Here is a 20,349-nt window from a genome sequence, read left to right as displayed (position 1 = left end):
CTGAGATATCATCACTTGGCTGAATAATTTCAACACCATCAACATCAATTCCATGTGACAGTATTAAATCTAGAGTATGATTTCGACAATGAGTAGGTCCTGAAACGTGTTGTCTAACACCAATAGAGTTCAGAATGTCTATAAATGCTGATCCCAATGCATCGTTTTCATTATCAACATGGATATTAAAATCACCAACTATTAAAACTTTATCTGCAGCCAGAACTAACTCGGATGTAAAATCACCAAACTCTTTAATAAAGTCTGTATGGTGCCCTGGTGGCCTGTATACAGTAGCCAGTACAAACATAACAGGGGATTTATCATTAACATTTGTTTCTTTGGATAATGTTATATGAAGTACCATTACTTCAAATGAGTTATACTTGAAGCCTGCCCTCTGAGAAATCCTGAAAACATTGTTATAAATTGAAGCAACACCTCCACCTTTGCCTTTTAGACGTGGCTCATGTTTATAACAGTAATCTTGGGGGGTGGACTCATTTAAAATAATGTAATCATCAGGTTTTAGCCAGGTTTCTGTCAAACAGAGTACATCTATATTATGATCAGTGATCATATTATTTACAAAAAGTGTTTTCGTAGAAAGGGATCTGATATTCAATAAGCCAAGCTTTATCATTTGTTTATCCATATTGCTTCTGTTTTTTATTTGTTGAACCTCAATTAAATTGTTAATCTTAACTTGGTTTGGACGTTTTTTGTATTTTCTAGTTCGGGGAAAAGACACAGTCTCTATAGTGTGATATCTAGGTGAAAAAGTCTCTATGTGCTGAGAATTAACTGACCTCTGTGACGGGAGGCAGCTAGCAGACGGTCGGTTTAGCCAGTCTGTCTGCTTCCTGACCTGGGCCCCAGTTAGTCAAGTATAAACACTAAGACTATTTGCCATATTTCTAGAGAGAAGAGTGGCGCCACCCCAGGAGGGATGAAGACCATCTCTTTTAAACAGGTCAGGTCTGCCCCAAAAGCTCGTCCAATTGTCTATGAAACCTATGTTATTTTGTGGGCACCACTTAGACATCCAGCCATTGAGTGATGACAATCTGCTATGCATCTCATCACCACGGTAAGCAGGGAGGGGACCAGAGCATATTACAGTGTCTGACATCGTGCTTGCAAGTTCACACACCTCTTTAATGTTATTTTTAGTGATCTCCGACTGGCGAAGTCGAACATCATTAGCGCCGGCATGAATAACAATCTTACTGTATTTACGTTTAGCATTAGCCAGCACTTTTAAATTTGCCAAGATGTCAGGCGCTCTGGCTCCCGGTAAACATTTGACTATGGTGGCTGGTGTCTCTATATTCACGTTCCGTACAATAGAATCACCAATAACTAGAGCACTTTCATCAGGTTTCTCAGTGGGTGCATCACTGAGTGGGGAGAACCTGTTTAATGTTTTGATCGGAACAGAAGAGCGGTGTTTTGACCCACGACTACGCTGCCTCACCGTCACCCAGTTGCCCTGCTGCTGGGGCTCTGTTTCCGGAACCGAACAATGTACAGGAATCCCTGAGCTAGACGCATCCAAAGCCGTATCTAGAGCCCTAACATTCTTACTGTCCTCAATTAAAGTTTGGATGCGTGTCTCTAATTCTGAAATCTTCTCTGTCAGCCTAACTATTTCCCTGCATTTATCACATGTGAATCCCTCATCAGCAACAGAGATAGATAAACTGTACATGTGGCAAGAGGTGCAAGAAACAATGATAGGAGAAGCCATTACTCACCGTGCTTGATGAAAATTCTTACTGCGGTTGTTTGATGAACTTGTGAAAAACTGGAGCGAGGGAGAGGAGAAAAGAAAACAGCGATAGGTTCGAATGAAAACGCTAATGACAAGCTAATGAGTGCTAACGCTTTGCAGGTGTACTGCACTCACGTAAATAAAATAAAAGTGAACGATTAAAGTTAATCTGATAAGATTGATCGATAATATCAGAAATATGGTGTGAATTAAGTTATATTTTACCACTTTAAAAAACAGAGAGTGATAGTAAGATAAAGATTCTAGAGAAAAAAATAAAATAAAAACAGCTACACGGAGCTACAATTTGCTACAGAAGGCCAACAGGAAGTAGAGAAAACACTGTCCAACAGCGACACCTTATCTAACACACACAAATTTGAAGTCTTGGAGTCTTCACTGATGAGCTAATGAGTTGAATCAGGTGTGTTTGAATAGGGAGACATCTCAAATGTGCAGTGTTGGGTGTTCTCAAAGACCAGGATTGGCCTTATGAGACACACTTAAGTGTTTACAGAGATTTTTGATATCTAATTATTATTATCAATATTTCACATACTGTACATTGGAAAGTTTTCCGTAACCTCTTGTGAGATCTCGGCAAAAAGTCTGACGATTTATTCCAAAACATGATGCATGATGGGATACACTAAGCATTGTATAGCACTCCGGAGCAGTATTGGAGAGGTTTAGTGTGTGTTAAGGATGCTGCGCTTTGGCATTATTAAGATCAGGGACAGTCTTGTGCACACACTGTCACGTACACATGCTCTCAAGTGGCCAAGACTGCAAGTGTGGGTATTTGGACAGGGCCAAAGTCTTTAAAATGAACCCTAAACACAGTCGCACATCACAGTCTTAATAATTCAGTTTAACACTTGAATTATTAGTATGATATTGTACAAGCCCCAGGACCGTCTCATCTGACAGTATCACAATATTGGTGAATCAGTTGTGTTGTCAGTGGTCAGATGCCAGATGCCCACACAGTCAGAAAGTTTATATTGTCCATTGGCTTCTTAATAAATTACTTCAAATAAGCTCCATCAGTTCTTGTTCCAACTATACATGATATCTTTCTGCACCTCGGCATTTATGTTTCCACGAGTGGAGCTAGTTTGATGTGTCACGTGATGCAGTATATCAAATCTTTGATTAATTTGTCAGAACCAGATCAGTTACACTACAGATAACAGTCCTGTTAGCATCAAGATTCAAGATTTTTATTCATCATATACACAATTATATATATAACATATATAACCAGCAGTGAAATGTGAGTCAGGTCCGCTCCATGGACAGTGCAATTATTAAAGAAAAACAACACAGATAAAAATATACATAAATATAGCTATGTAAGAATGAAATAAAAGTAAACAATAAAAATATAAGAATAAAAAAAAAAAATTGTATATTGTAGAATTAAATATAGAACGCAAAATAATATGCATGAAAGTAAACTGTAGTCTTAAATATTAAGATACACAGGGATGTACAATGTGCATATGTACATTATACTGTAGTCTTAAATATTAAAGGGTTAGTGCACCGAAAAATGAAAATTATGTCATTAATAACTCATTAATAACCCTCATGTTGTTCCAAACCCGTAAGACCTCCGTTCATCTTCGGAACACACTTTAAGATATTTTAGATTTAGTCCAAGAGCTCTCAGTCCCTCCATTGAAACTGTGTGCACGGTATACTGTCCATGTCCAGAAAGGTAATAAAAACCTTTCTTCAAAGTAGTCCATGTGACATCTTCAAAGTAGTCCATGTGACATCAGAGGGTCAGTTAGAATTTTTTCAAGCATCGAAAATACATTTTGGTACAAAAAAAACAAAAACTAGGACGTTATTCAGCGTTGTCTTCTCTTCCATGTCTGTTGTGAGCGAGTTCAAAACACAACAGTTCAATGATATCCGGTTCGTGAACGAATCACTCGATGTAACCGGATCTTCTTGAACCAGTTCACCAAATCGAACTGAATCGTTTGAAACAGTTCTCGTCTCCAATAAGCATTAATCCACAAATGACTTAAGCTGTTAACTTTTTTAATGTGGCTGACACTCCCTCTGAGTTAAAACAAACCAATATCCCAGAGTAATTAATGTACTCACACAGTACACTGACTGAACTGCTGTGAAGAGAGAACTGAAGATGAACACCGAGCCGAGCCAGATAACGAACAAAAGATTGACAATGTACGCGATCCACCTGCACATGACACAAATTACATCACACTCCAGCAAGGACATAGCCAGTGTTGGGTTCGTTTAAAGTTTTCGCTACTTTGAATGAATGAGCATACAGTAATTCACAAAACTGATCATTTCCTTACATTACTTTTATATTTATACTTTAAGTAGTTTGTAATGAATTAAAACTTCCTAGTCATCGGCAAGAAGGAGGCGGGAACCGGCAGATAATCAAATAACATTTTAATAATACAAAATAAACACAAAACAGCGCACCAGCCCCTCACGGACGACTGGTGCGCTAAAATAAAAACCAAAACACAACTAAAAGCCCAGGCCTGGTCCTCTCTCCTCCTTCACTGTCGTCGCTCCAGTTTTATATCCTTCCATCTCCTCCGTGGGCCTCGAGACCGGCGGGTCGAACAGGTGTAGTTCATCTCCAATCACTCCACCGGCCTCGCTCCCACGTCCCTCGGCCCCGCCCCACTCGTCACATACCCCCATCGCCCCTCGCAGGCCGGGGGGTACTCCTGAGACTGCGCTCTACTCCCCCCCCCCCTCCCTCCGGGGGGGGGACCGCTCACGGGGACCTGCGGGAACCTGGGGGTAGGACAGACGAGGCGAGAGAAAAGGAGATGGAAGGAGGAGCGACAGAGACGAGAGAGGGGAGAGAGAGAAAAATAATAATAATAATTCCGGTTCCCAGAAGCACTTCTGCTCGGCCCTCCACCAGCTGGGTGATCTCCTCTGCGGTGCCTGGCGGTGGCACTGGACGGCCCTCGGCGGACGGCACGACACTCCTCCGCCACCCAGTGGACGGCGACGGCTCCTCCGGTTTTGGGCAGCCGGCAGGAGTCCCCCGTTCCGTGCTCCTCCCCGTTCCGGCGGATGGCAGCAGGCTCCGGCCACCTGGCGAACGGCGCCGACTCCTCCGCTCCCTCACGGACGGCAGTCACCCCTCCATATCGTGGGCGGCCAGCAGCGAGCTCGCCCGTCCCCGGCAACTCACTCCAGCCCACCGCCTCGAGCGTCCATGGCGGCACACTCCTCGCCTGCTCGATGGCACCGCGGATTCACCACAGCGGCGAGGGATCTTCAGCAGCACGTCCCTCCTTCTCCCGGGCTTCGGCACCACTGTAATGAATTAAAACTTCCTAGTCATCGGCAAGAAGGAGGCGGGAACCGGCGGACAATCAAATAACATTTTAATAATACAAAATAAACACAAAACAGCGCACCAGCCCCTCACGGACGACTGGTGCGCTCAAATAAAAACCAAAACACAACTAAAAGCCCAGGCCTGGTCCTCTCTCATCCTTCACTGTCGTCGCTCCAGTTTTATATCCTTCCATCTCCTCCGTGGGCCTCGAGACCGGCGGGTCGAACAGGTGTAGTTCATCTCAGAAACTATCTCAGAAACTATGGACTCTCTCTTTTCTAGCACTTTAAATAAAGTTGCTCCTTTACGCTTAAGGAAGGTTAAGGAAAACAGTTTGACACCATGGTATATTGAGCATACTCGCACCCTAAAGAGAGCAGCCCGAAAAATGGAGCGCAGCTGGAGGAAAACAAAACTAGAGGTATTTCGTATTGCTTGGCGGGAAAGTAACATATCCTACAGAAAAGCATTAAAAACTGCTAGATCCGATTACTTTTCTTCTCTTTTAGAAGAAAACAAACATAACCACAGGTATTTATTCAATACAGTGGCTAAATTAACGAAAAATAAAGCCTCAACAAGTGTTGACATTTCCCAACACCACAGCAGTAATGACTTTATGAACTACTTTACTTCTAAAATCGATACTATTAGAGATAAAATTGCAACCATTCAGCTGTCAGCTACAGTATCACATCAGACAGTGCACTATAGACCCCCTGAGGAACAGTTCCACTCATTCTCTACCGTAGGAGAGGAAGAATTGTATAAACTTGTTAAATCATCTAAACCAACGACATGTATGTTAGACCCTACACCATCTAAGCTCCTAAAAGAGGTGCTTCCAGAAGTCATAGATCCTCTTCTGACTATTATTAATTCCTCATTGTCATTAGGATATGTCCCCAAAACCTTCAAACTGGCTGTTATTAAGCCTCTCATCAAAAAACCACAACTTGACCCCAAAGAACTAGTTAATTATAGACCAATCTCGAATCTCCCTTTTCTGTCCAAGATACTAGAAAAGGTGGTATCCACACAATTATATTCCTTCTTAGAGAAAAATGGTATATGTGAGGATTTCCAGTCAGGATTTAGACCGTATCATAGTACTGAGACTGCTCTCCTTAGAGTTACAAATGATCTGCTCTTATCATCTGATCGTGGGTGTATCTCTCTATTAGTTTTATTGGATCTTAGTGCTGCGTTTGACACAATTGACCACAACATTCTTTTGCATAGACTTGAACACTTTGTTGGCATCAGTGGAAGTGCATTAGCATGGTTTAAATCGTACTTATATGACCGCCATCAGTTCGTAGTAGTGAATGAAGATGTATCCTATCGATCACAAGTGCAGTATGGAGTACCTCAAGGCTCAGTACTAGGGCCGCTACTCTTCACGCTTTATATGTTACCCTTGGGAGATATCATCAGGAAACATGGTGTTAGCTTTCACTGTTATGCTGATGATACTCAGCTCTATATTTCTTCGCAGCCCGGTGAAACACACCAATTTGAAAAACTAATGGATTGCATAGTCGATATAAAAAACTGGATGACGAGTAATTTCTTACTGCTAAATTCTGAAAAAAAAAGAGGTGTTAATTATAGGACCTAAAAACTCTGCTTGTAATAAACTAGAACACTGTCTAAGACTTGATGGTTGCTCTGTCAATTCTTCGTCATCAGTTAGGAACCTAGGTGTGCTATTTGATCGCAATCTTTGCTTAGAAAGCCACGTTTCTAGCATTTGTAAAACTGCATTTTTCCATCTCAAAAATATATCTAAATTACGGCCTATGCTCTCAATGTCAAATGCAGAAATGTTAATCCATGCATTTATGACCTCAAGGTTAGATTATTGTAATGCTTTATTGCGTGGTTGTTCTGCACGCTTAGTAAACAAACTACAGCTAGTCCAAAATGCAGCAGCAAGAGTTCTTACTAGAACCAGGAAGTATGACCATATTAGCCCGGTCCTGTCAACACTGCACTGGCTCCCTATCAAGCATCGCATAGATTTTAAAATATTGCTTATTTCTTATAAAGCCCTGAATGGTTTAGCACCTCAGTATTTGAATGAGCTCCTTTTACATTATAATCCTCTACGTCCGCTACATTCTCAAAACTCAGGCAATTTGATAATACCTAGAATATCAAAATCAACTGCAGGCGGCAGATCCTTTTCCTATTTGGCGCCCAAACTCTGGAATAACCTACCTAACATTGTTCGGGAGGCAGACACACTCTTGCAGTTTAAATCTAGATTAAAGACCCATCTCTTTAACCTGGCATACACATAACATACTAATATGCTTTTATTATCCAAATCCGTTAAAGGATTTTTAGGCTGCATTAATTAGGTAAACCGGAACTGGAAACACTTCCCATAACACCCTATGTACTTGCTACATCATTAGAAGAATGGCATCTACGCTAATATTTGTCTGTTTCTCTCTTGTTCCGAGGTCAACGTGGCCACCAGATCCAGTCTGTGTCCAGATCAGAGGGTCACTGCAGTCACCCGGATCCAGTACGTATCCAGACCAGATGCTGGATCAGCACCTAGAAAGGACCTCTACATCCCTGAAAGACAGTGGAGACCAGGACAACTAGAGCCCCAGATACAGATCCCCTGTAAAGACCTTGTCTCAGAGGAGCACCAGGACAAGACTACAGGAAACAGATGATTCTTCTGCACAATCTGACTTTGCTGCAGCCTGGAATTGAACTACTGGTTTCGTCTGGTCAGAGGAGAACTGGCCCCCCAACTGAGCCTGGTTTCTCCCAAGGTTTTTTTCTCCATTCTGTCACCGATGGAGTTTCGGTTCCTTGCCGCTGTCGCCTCTGGCTTGCTTAGTTGGGGACACTTCATCTACAGCGATATCGTTGACTTGATTGCAAATAAATGCACAGACACTATTTAACTGAACAGAGATGACATAACTGAATCCAATGATGAACTGCCTTTAACTATCATTTTTGCATTATTGACACTGTTTTCCTAATGAATGTTGTTCAGTTGCTTTGACGCAATGTATTTTGTTTAAAGCGCTATATAAATAAAGGTGACATTGACATTGACATCTCCAATCACTCCACCGGCCTCGCTCCCACGTCCCTCGGCCCCGCCCCACTCGTCACATAGTTTTTTAAACCTGTACTTTTACACTTTTACTTGAGTAAAAAGCTTGAGTTGATACTTCAACTTCTACAAAAGTCTTTTTAAACCCTAGTATCTATACTTCTACTTCTAGTAATGAATGCCAATACTTTTGACACCACCGAACATTTAATTATACAGCATCTTTACAAAGGCTGCTTTTATGGTCAAAAAAACCCCACAGTAATGTATAAGTTCCATGTATTGTAATGTAATGTAATGTAATAATATTTCCTTCCTTTCTATCTTACAGGATTGCTTGCAGATACTCTTGTCCTCCTTTTTCAGGTTTGCAATATTGAGCTCAGCAGTTCTTTTAAGAGCGAACTCTTACAAACTTTGCTAAAAACTAAAAGAGCTATTACTGAGTCTCAGTCAATCTTGCGATGATCAGCCCTTCCCAGGTACTAGGTCCCTGGTTTGTTTCAAATTTTTTTGAATCAACCTTTACTCATCAAATGCTCTGGTCTGAACCTTATTTTAAATAAACTTAATTATATGTTTTTATGAGCAATATTAATTGCACACAGAGTAAGTAGAGAATTCGCTTCATGACTGGAACTAGGGGATGGCTGTACATGAATATGTCCTTTACTAAAACTCCTGATGAGAACTGATGTTTTTTTTTTATGATAAAAGCATTAGGAAGACACCAAGTAAAGTTTACTGTATGAAGCTTGAAAAAGAGAACACAATGCTTTATCAAAACAAATAAGACCATTGTAACGATTGTTTTTATCACTTGTTCTGTATACAATATATCGGCTGCTGGAACGTCAAAATGTATTAATTTTAAGCTTAAAATTAAAACAAAGTTACATCTTCTGCAAAAATCAAACCACTGCAAAGTCTAAATACTGATTCAGGTACCATTTCGGTGTGTGGGGGGGATAAAGAGTTAAAGAGGTGAGTCCTTGTGCAATTGAAGATTGTAGTGCGTTGAAATAGCAATGCTGAGGGGCACATTTGGCGTCTTCTTAGTGATGCTAGAGGCACTTGACCATGCTTCAGTTTTTGAAGCCTTGGGAGTGAGAATGGGTTGCACACAGGGGCTACCGCTTACTTTTGCATAAGCTTGCTGAAGGAGCTGTCTCAACTGATCTCTAGTAACAACACCCTGTTTAGAGGCGGAGTGTCGCCCAAGATGAACAGGGCTTTTACCAACCCAAGAAAGGTTACGAAGAACCCCACGCGAAGCCCTCACTATATAGGATTTTAGAAAGAACCCAGAATACTAGCGTGCAAACTAATCACAGTGTGAATTTCAGAAAGTACGCAAAGACTTCACGTGCACACTTACCATAGCATGGATTTAAAAATACTGTTCTAAGGAGGTTTTCTCGTGGCACTCTGATAGAGCAGCTCATATATGGAATGATGCATCTCTAAAACAACATGTTTGAGAGTCATCAACTCGATCTGTGGACATAACCCTTACCATACAGGATTTCAGAAAGTGCGCAGAGTCTTAAACAAACCTCTGGAGAGGGGAGCATATACAAGAAGACTTCTGTAACTGCCACCTCCACTTTCCGCTGGATGTGACAGCAGAACTAATGAAAGTCCCTGCAGTGCTGTGACAGGGCTGATGATCAAGGAAGCTCCCGCAGAAACCTGTGATCTCAGAGGCCTAATACCAGACCATGAAGCCGGATGGCTGGTGCTGACAAGTGTTTAGTAAACACTGTAACTGAGCACTGCAAAGGAAACTCACAGAGTTTATTAGTAGACACATAACCACCAGCAATTTAATACACATAACTATATACAGAAAGGGTTACATACTCACCCACCCTCCTGCGCTCGAGCCCCGCTCAAGGGGCGCCTCCTTTTAGTCTAGACCATCAGTAAGGTGGTTGCTATGAACATAGAACCAGCCAAAAACATCATAGGTCCAGCATAGTAGGCATCACTTAGGTTCTGCTTACCTCCTCGTGACCCACGATTCCTCTTATCCCTGCCCGCAGGTGGGGGAGGAGCACGAGTTGTGACACTAGCCTTCTGTGCCCGTCTTTGATCCTCAGATTGAGACAGGCCAGGACCCCTATGTTGTTCGGGCTCAGACCAGGCGCCTCATGTATAAAACTTTGCGTAGATTTCATCCTTAAAGTGTGCGTACGCACATAAGGCAGAATTTGCGTACGCACAAAAGTTTTCAGATTTATAAAACCGTACGTACGCCAGAACCTGCACAAGGTTCACTTTATAAATCACAATTATTTGAATATTGTGCGCAGGTGCACTTGCTTATAGCTTACCCCAATCTCCTCCCGAAATAACCATATTTGGAGGTTAAGACCGCCTATTTTTAATATGTATGATCTCTCTGCATATTAATACGACCGATAATTGTCATTGATCTGTTTGGCTAAAAATGGAAGAACAGAAACGAAGAGCAAAAAAAAGAAACTTCAACGACTGCGAGATGGAGGTACTGCTGTCTGAGGTGGAGGGCCGAAAAAAAGTTTTATTTGGTGGGCTCTCTGCGGGCATTTCAAATAAAATAAAGATATTAGAATGGGAGCAAGTAACAGAAGCAGTCAATGCTGTTACCTCGGTGCCTAGCACAGTCCAAGAGACAAAAAAAATGGTCTGACTTAAAAGTAGTCGTAAAAAAAGAATATGTGCACACAGGCGCAGTGTCGTAACAACTGGTGGTGGTCAAGGAATCACTGACCTCTCAGCCTTTGATGCAAGGGTGGGTGTGATTATAGGGGAAACAGGATTAAGTGGAGTTCTTCCAGAATTCCAAGGTGATATGGATGTGATAGTAATTGATTTATCTACACATTATATAAGTTTTTGTCTGTTTAAAATTCTGCATTTTTATTGTGGATAATTTAAATCAACCAATTCAAATTCCATGGAAGTGGAAAGTCCTAAAATATCCAAGTGACAAATCTAGCAATAGATGCAGCTGCCCTTAAGATATACGTTTATTAAAATAGTCAATTTTCCTGTTTATTCATATGCTAAAAATGTAACTTAAAAAGACAAAAGCAAGTCATCAAGTGCACATTTTATTTCACACATTTACAGATATGCAATACAACCTTTATTTAATTAAACATTTTTTAATGATTAAAGGAACAGTTAATCCTGGAATGACTTCAAGCCCAGTGAGTGGGCGTTCGATGGAACAGGTATACCATTCTTTTGAGCAATGTTGTGCAACACTGCGCAAGCCACCACAATGCGGCAAACCTTTGTAGGGCTGTACAATACTGTGCCACCAGACCTATCCAAGCACCTCCAGCGTCCTTTTAGCAGACCAATAGTGTGTTTCGACCACTGAACACGTCCGGCATAACGCCGTTCTTGTTCGGTTTGGGGTCTAGTTAGTGGAGTTAGCAGCCACATTCTAAGGGGATAACCACTGTCTCCTGAGAGGTAAAACATTTACAATTTTTTTTTAAAGAAAATATAACAAAACAATGAATGTAAATACAATGGGACAATTAATATAACATTTCAAGTGCTAGACAGAGGTAACAATTATAAACAATATTATATGAATACTTTAAAGAAAGTACATGCTTGTAAAATAGCCTACAGATAGCTTTTTGTTTTTTCCAGGGCAATATTGATTCAATATAACATTTCACTTAATTTTTAAATGCTATAAAACATGTTTTGTTTCCTGAAAATTTGCATTTATTAATATGAAATTGTGCTTTAAAAAAATAATTAAATAAGTGTGGGTTTGCGTCAGCGCAAGGTGTGGGTCACAGGGTGTGGGTCCACACAGGGTGTGGGTCAGCGGGTGGTTTCTCAGCAAGGGTCTTTCCAATACTGGCCGTAATTCAGAACACAATTCCAAGAGGATGGCTCTTGGGAATCGAAATCGGCTCATGAGCAAGGAAATCTTCACGGTCTCTGAAAACACGCTCCCTCCGTAGAGCGTCATTAGCAAGGTCTTCTAACAGCGCTATGTTATATACGCACATACCTTTTTATAGCCCATTCATTAAAAAAAATGTGTAAATTCAAAGTATTTGCACCTGGTTAAGAATGCTTATAATGATAATTCAGGTTGATGCAATTTGATTTATTGGGTGATGTAAAAGGATAATTTAGAAGTTTTTTATTTTAAATAGTTATTGCTATTTGGGCCAGTTGGTGTCGCCAAAACACATACTCTTCTAAAAGAGTGCGTACGCACGGTCAAGAGCATCCTTACGGTGCGCACTTATTTACCCCAAGTTTATTTTTTATAAATCCCGATATGTGCGTGGAAAAATGCGTACGCATATTTCTATGCCCATTTTGTGCGTACGCAACATTTATACATCAGGCCCCCAGTGGTGTTTGATATCCTTTTTCGTTTTATTGTAAGTATACAGTGAGGAAAATTGCATTAATCAAGTCGAGCTGACTGGTGTTATAAAGTACGCTGCTGTTTGCCGAATTACCGGATTAAATGAATGCAGACATCACACTCCTGAATCTAAGGGGCCTTGTTTGGCAAAATGTGGAGCTGAATAAAAGTTAGAGTATATAAAATAAACACAATAAGGGGGCATGAACTGAGAAATCAAATTCCTGTGCTCATTTGACATATAAGTGACATTAAGTTTCAGATCTCAAAAAACAACTTTTACTGAAACCAAGTTACCAAAAAAAAAAAAAAAAAATTATGTCCTCTTCTTTATTATGTATACTGCCTACAAAGATCAACGCCTGCCTCTCCATCATCACCTCTTTGACCCATGCACTGCTGTGTTATGGATAGACTGGGATTATGTGAATAAAAATAGCATTACATTCCAAAGGATCCTAATGTTAGGAAAATGGCTGTTTATTTTCAACTATTTGAAAGCACACAATCATACATTCTTTGTCGCTACTTTGTTTGTTGCTGTTTATGTATTAATAAATCAAACCAATGACTAATAAATTAACTTCACATAGTTCCTCTTAGGTACGTAGCATTAAAATCACCTGTTACTTTGTGTTATTTAAATCTGATAATATTATACTATTGTTACATTTATAAAAACATAAGTTTTACATTAATGAGGTTTATAGAGTTTTTTTACAACATGACTAAACCAATCAAATATAAATATTTGGAATTATATATTGCTAAAAAAAAATCCTTGAATGGCTATCATTAAAGGGATAGTTCACCCAAAAGTGAAAATTCTGTCATTAATTACTTACCCTTATGTCGTTCCAAACTCTGTTCATCTTCGGAAAACAAATCAAGATATTTTTGAAGCACTGACAGCTCTCTGAACCTCCCATAGACAGCAACGGTCCTTATGTGATCAACGTCCAGAAACTTAGCAAGGAGATAAGTAAAATAATCCATGTGACATCAGGAGTTCAACTGTAATATTACGAAGCTACGCCAATACTTTTTTCTCCAAAATGGCACTAGGTTATTCACACTTTGAGTTGAACTAATGAATTAAATTAACTTATTTACAACATTCTAATTGATTGAGATGCACCTGTAGTTGCTATTAACCGCAGACAATAATGCAATTAAAAAATGTAATCATTGCCCAGCACTAATATTTATATTAGTCATCAATTGTAAGTTGCTTTTATTAATTTGAAAATCGCTCTATTTCATAATTGCTATAAGCTACAGTATATCCTGATTCTAGTTTTATTTTGATTAATTCTACAGCACTCTACATGCACTCTCACACACACACACACACACACACACACACACACACACATATATATATAACATTTACAATTTAAATTACATGATTTTCATCAACCCCCTGCAGTTCCCACACAAGCCTGTCATTAAAATTTCAATATAAAAACATAAGATACTGAGAGACATAAAAGACATAACAAGACTGAGCCTGATTAACTAACATAGTTTGGCAAATGGCAGTAACACATTCTTGAAATTCTGATAAACTATGATCTTAACTGAGATTCTTTGTGTATTCATCAGGTGCTAACCCATAAGACCCTCATTCTCCTGCTGGGAGTGAGCATCCCCTGCCCACCGCCCAACCTCATGTCACCTACGCTTTTATGAAGTACATGTTGAAGAGCACTCGAAGCTAAACACTCACAAACTCACTTAAAATGCTCATGAAAACAAGTGATTCCCTTCGCAGTGCCCCTTGGAAATATTTCCAATCATGTACAGTCAAGTACAGATTGTTTCTCCTTGAATGTGCAAAAATGTTAGGGGTCTGCAGTATCTGAAGCCATCCATTAGCATTCCTATTGATTTTAATAGCAGTTGTTTATCTGGTGCATACAGTACTGGAAATATATGACTTGTATGCTACAGTCATGGCTCATGACTCAGTTCTACAGACTGGTTGTTTTGAGTGAATCACCAAGGCCATAAATGGCATTGACTAATTAAATTAGAGTCACAGGAAAATTGCATCGTGACAATGCCATTTTGTATACAGTATTTGTATAATATTTAGAATAATGTTTAGAGTTTACATTAGGATTGCAGGCCCCTTGATGCATTGTGTGTACTGACCACCAGAGCCTCTGGGCCGCTGGCGCATATGGTGCAGTTAGACACATAGAGTATGTAGTGACCCCTAGCGCCCCAGGGCCTTTTACTATAAAGAACAAATACTTAATGTCCATCAAATGAAAAAAAGCATTTTAGCACTTTTTTGAAATGCTGTGTTAATATTTTACAAATTATGCAAGACGTCAAATACTTGTTTCCTGTTACATAAGGCAATATGTAATGGTGGTTAAAACTAAATAAAGTGAGACTTGTGGCTTCCATTTAGTTTGTCAAATGGCTTAATTTTACATGACTGTAATAGGTTTTGGGAAATTCCTTCCCTGCCAACAACATTCCATGTGCCATTAGTAGCCTTTCATATAAGACCAATGAAAGCACTCCTTCATGAGAGGAAGACAGACTCTTTAAAAAAAAAAAACCCAGTGAATTAGTTTCTTCTCACTTAAAAACATTTTTTTTTTCAGAAAAAAAATCTACTTTTGTAACGATGTAACAAGACGAGTGGAAAGGTCATTTAGCTTTAACTTTCCAGCGTTCCAGTCTTACCTCTTTTTACTCTGCACTGTGAAGAGAGGTCACCTTTTACTTTAGAGTATTGGCAAATGGACATGGTACAATATTTTTAGATTTTATGTCCAACTCCTATGTAAATAAATTAAACTTATTTAACTGCACATTAACGTTACAAATGTAAGTAAAAACAGGAGGCCAGTCTCTCTCTCTTGTTAACTTAAGCTTGACATTGCATTATATTATTTGTTGGGGTCCAGTTTAGTAAGATTTTTATAAATCCTAAAGTGATTTCACAGTTAGAAAGGCATTTTATTTCACACCACAGGACAATAATTGGTAATATAATAGTATGGCCTTTTTTTACATTTAATTTAGAGATTCATGACTCTGCATGACCATTAGATAATGTCAGTATATTTTAATTGTTTTTCTGTCCATATTTTAAACATATTTATTTTAAGTAAATTTGTTTATTGTACAGTTTATGATAAGGCCTGTCACACTACAGGAAATATTTAAAGAACTTAAACACAACTTGTGTACAAGGCTGTGTTATGCAAGAAAATAAAAATATTTTAGCTGTTTAACATAATAATTTAATTTTGAGGAGGGAAAAATAGACTTTAAATGGATACTTCACATACAAATTAAAATACTGTCACTTATGTACTCTCAAGTTGTTCCAAATCTTTGAGTTTATTTCTTCTGTTTAACTTCATAATCCATAGTATGAAAAAAATAATAATTTTAAAAAGTCAATGTGGGCCAGAACCTGTTTATAATTTATGAACACATTTCTTATTAAATAAAAAAAATGATCTGATTCAGTTGAGCACATGAGATTTGCGGTGTATCTTGGCATTTCCAGTCAGCCTTTTTTAAGCAGTATCCCAGAATATATGTAAAATAGGTGTATGGAAACATACTGTAGCTAATGATGACATAATTTTAATTTTTGGGTGAACTATCCCTTCAAGGACAGTATAACTGCATCACATCAACTTCCCATAGAACAGCTTGTTACTTGAGTGTTATGCTTGCGAGAGATCACGTAATTACTGGCTAAGCACCAGGCACTGAGAATCATAGACCAAACCAGAGAGCCAGTATCAATCCACTGCAAAGTGTTGTGTTAAAATTACGGTCATACATGCATGGACATGTCAGCCTAACTCAGAAATTCCTGTGAAGAGATAAGAAAACAAAACATAAAGTACTAAAACAGATTGAATTTAAATTGCAAATTGCCACATTAATAGATATCACAAAACAAAATTGATGATGTTGTCTGTTAGATCAGTGGTTCCCAAACTTTTCCATTCCACGACCCACCTAGACAAGTGTAATATATTTCACGACCCACCAAAATATTAAAAAAAAAAAAAAAACAACGAGTGAAATTACTTTAAACCTAATCTTACTTAAAATTTTTATGACAGAAATTAAGTATTTAAGAAAAATAACCATTTTATTTTAGAGTACAACTGAAAATTTCACTACAAATTTACAAGTTTTAATTTTTGTTTACTGGCGTTAAAATATGTAGTGTCCATAAAAACGTGAAGCAGGCTCACTCCAGTGAAGTGTGATCTGCGCTGCTGTGTTTTGTTGCATTCATGATCCTTCCGTGTGTGTCGGCGAGAACGGAGCACAATCCAACACTTTTTTAGAAAAGCATAAGAAGCAAAGCAGAACTATCTAAAACAGTTTGGAGATTAAAATAATTGTGAAATAGGTAAAAAAAGACCGATTGAACCTTTTAATGACATTGCTCTGAGACCTTCAAAACACGCAACGCACACGGACTTAATTGCAATTTGAAAATCACACTAAGGATATTGCAGTTCATTATTAATGTTGGTGGGCTATATCGTTGTGATGAGTGGGTTCCCAGTTCCCGCCTCCTTCTTCCTGTGATTGTGAAGATTTTAATGTTTTACACTGGTGCCGAAGCCAGGGAGGAAGGAGGGGCGCGCTGCCGAAGATCCTTCGCCGCTGGGGTGAATCCGCAGTGCCATCGAGCAGGGCGAAGGAGTCTGCCGCCGAGGGTGCTCGATGTGGTGGGCTGGAGTGAGTTGCCGGGGGGGGGGGGGGGCGAACTCACTCCAGCCCACCGCCTCGATGACTCCTTCGTGGAAAGAGGTGGGAACCGGCGGACAATCAAACAAAGTTTTAATAACCAAATAAACACAAAACAGCGCGACAGCCCCTCTCGGATGACTGCCGTGCACAAATAAAAAACAAACACAAAATAAAACCCAGGCCTGGTCCTCTCTCGTCCTTCACTGTCATCGCTCCTCTTTTGTATCTTTCCGATCTCCTCCGTGGTTCTTGAGACCGGTGAGTGTTGCTCATTTCCCAATCACTCCACCGGCCTAGCTCTGTTCCCATGGCACTAGGCCCCGCCCCACTCGTCACATTCGTGCAGCCCTAGACTGAACTGTGTTAGTGTCTGTGTGTCATTGAAACGCAAAATTAGCTGCAGCCAAGTGACTTTGTGCGACCCACCTTGTTCCATTCCGTGACCCACGAGTGGGTCGCGACCCACAGTTTGAAAACCCCTGTGTTAGATGACCTGCTGTAAATGTTGGTACTGAATTGGTGTTACTGAAGGAAAATATCAGTTAAATTGAGTCTCTAGGAAATTGGGTGTTATGGTAATGCTAATGACTGGCAACTGGCAGGAGTCATCACCATTGTTCCAAGGAAGTGGCCTGTATAATAAAGATACTGTCTAAAGATTGAGTGTTTACTAATTGTCTTCTTGCATTATCAACACAATCTTTTCTTGTTTAATACTATATGCTAATTCTAAATGCTTTGACACAATCTGTATGGTATAAAGCGCTATATAAATAAAGATGACTTAACTTGACTGTGTATAAAGGGGGGGGGGGCGATATCTGATATAAAGCTGATATGTGTATACATATATATTATTTTTTATTCATATTTAAAACATTTGAAATCATTTGAGAATGGATTAAAAATTAAATGTGTAAAATAAACATACTTATACTTTCGATGACAAAGTATTTTTCACAAATAAATTAATATTTAATAAAAATATATAATTAAAAAGGAAGTAACCACTGTTACCAACAGAGCACTCTGTATTCTGGGAAGTTTGTGTGTATTGGTAATCATATTTTTCAAATAAAGCCAAGGTAACACTCATTTTACATACAGCACACAGTGAAAATGACATAAATATGACAGTGGGCGAACGCATAAAGCGCGGCATAATGTTAAAAGTTTACGTTTAAAGTTTAAGCATTCAATTAACACTGGCTGACCGTCACAAAGAGAACACTCGATTATGCTGGCTAAAAATGCACACTTCACAAGATCTCACAGCTGGATTCGACTAAGTTTGCAAGATTTGTGAAATTAAATATTCATTAGTCATTCAAAGATTTATTTAAATGAAATAAATGTTGATTTGCTTAATGCTGATGGCAAACGAGAAATTATTATGTTTGCCTTTCTATTACTAATAATATAAAAGCAATCGTTATAATTCTTTTTGTGTACATTAATTCCTTTATTTATCCATTCTATCTGATTATTAGACAGACTTCTATTCGTATTAGACAGAACTGTTTACAATGACAGTAAACAAGGGAGAGAATGTGAGCACTGTGTGTGCTCAGGCGCTGCTTTCCTCAACGCCGTCAAAATAAAAGTCCCACCTCGAACACATCGGCAAAGCAGTAAATCTTATTGGCCGATGCTAATATTTGAAAAATGTCAAATATTGGCCGTTTATCGGCCTTGGTGATATATTGGTCAACCACTAATAAAGATGTATTTTACAAGTTAACAATGATTACTTGCATGATATATTTTGTCATTTGTTCTGTTTCCATCTCTCTCAGATTGATGCATGAGTATACTGTATGCAGCACTTTGTGCAGGGGATGCAACAGCCAGTTCAACATGCCATCGCAGCTGAAGACCCGCAGCACAAACTGGAAGTACACAAGCTAATGGCACGGTCAGTAACCATATGGCCACACTCTTAGTTGATTTTACTTGAAAACTGCATAAAACTGTATTATATTGGTATGTTACCATGTCAAAGTGATACAAACTAGCATTGTTCACAACCCCATGTACACAAACATGCTGATGTTATAAACTTTGCACCAACAAAAGCATGAAATTAAACTATAATTCTGTGAACCAGCACAAAAAGCATGATTTTTGTGCGGCAACCCAACCACACAGGCAATTCTAAAGATATAAATAATCTGTCATGTCACAGTACTAATTGACTGCACAAACAAATACTAACCCCCTAATCCTTACCTTGACCCTGACCTTAAGCATTTGTTGCACATTCTGATAGATAGCATTACTGTTTGTTACAGTCTGAACTATTAACCACATCAACTCTGGGGACCCACCGGTGGGTCCAATATTGCATATGCCTAATTCTCAAAAAATCAAAATAACAGCTGAAGTGGTTAAAAAATGTATGACTTAGTTAACCAATGAAATAAACTATGTGGGGGGCTAACATTTCACTTGTCCAGTCTTTTGGGTACTCCGTTATCCCTGAGCGATTGTTGTAAGTGATTTGAAACACTCACTAAAACAGAAACATTTGCAAGTTTAATGTCAGCACCCAAGCGCTAAGAAACACAAACATTTGTTGCAAACTAAAATATTAGAAATTATGGTAACACTTATCTACTATTTACTATGAATTTTCCCTCAATAAATTCCTAATTTGCTGCTAATTAATAGTTAGTATGGCAGTAGTTAAGTTTAGGTATTGGGTAGGATTACGGATGTACTGTAGAAAAAGATCATGTAGAATAAGGCATTAATATGTGCTTAATTAGTACTAATAAATGGTTAATATTTGTCACGACGCACACAAACAAGTGATCCAAAAGCAGTGTTTAATGGGATAATCCAAAAAATCATAAAACTTTCCAGGCAAAGGTTAAATTCCAGCAAAGCAGTCCAAAACAAGAAACAAGACAACCCCCCCCCCCCATCTAATTCTCTGCCCTGGTGGGCTTCTGAAAACACAAAAAACAAACCAAAGAGAC

At 39.1% G+C, this 20,349-nt stretch overlaps 1 pseudogene; it reads left to right on the top strand.

Annotated features, from left to right (window-relative positions):
* The window catches only part of LOC132098233 (serine/threonine-protein kinase mTOR-like), a 121,744-nt pseudogene that overhangs the window by 7,782 nt on the left and 93,613 nt on the right, over positions 1-20,349 (top strand).

This window comes from Carassius carassius, chromosome 21, assembly GCF_963082965.1.
Source record: "Carassius carassius chromosome 21, fCarCar2.1, whole genome shotgun sequence".
Lineage (NCBI taxonomy): Eukaryota > Metazoa > Chordata > Actinopteri > Cypriniformes > Cyprinidae > Carassius > Carassius carassius.
Note: the sequence above shows the minus strand (reverse complement) of the source record. Positions and strands in the feature narration are given on the sequence as shown.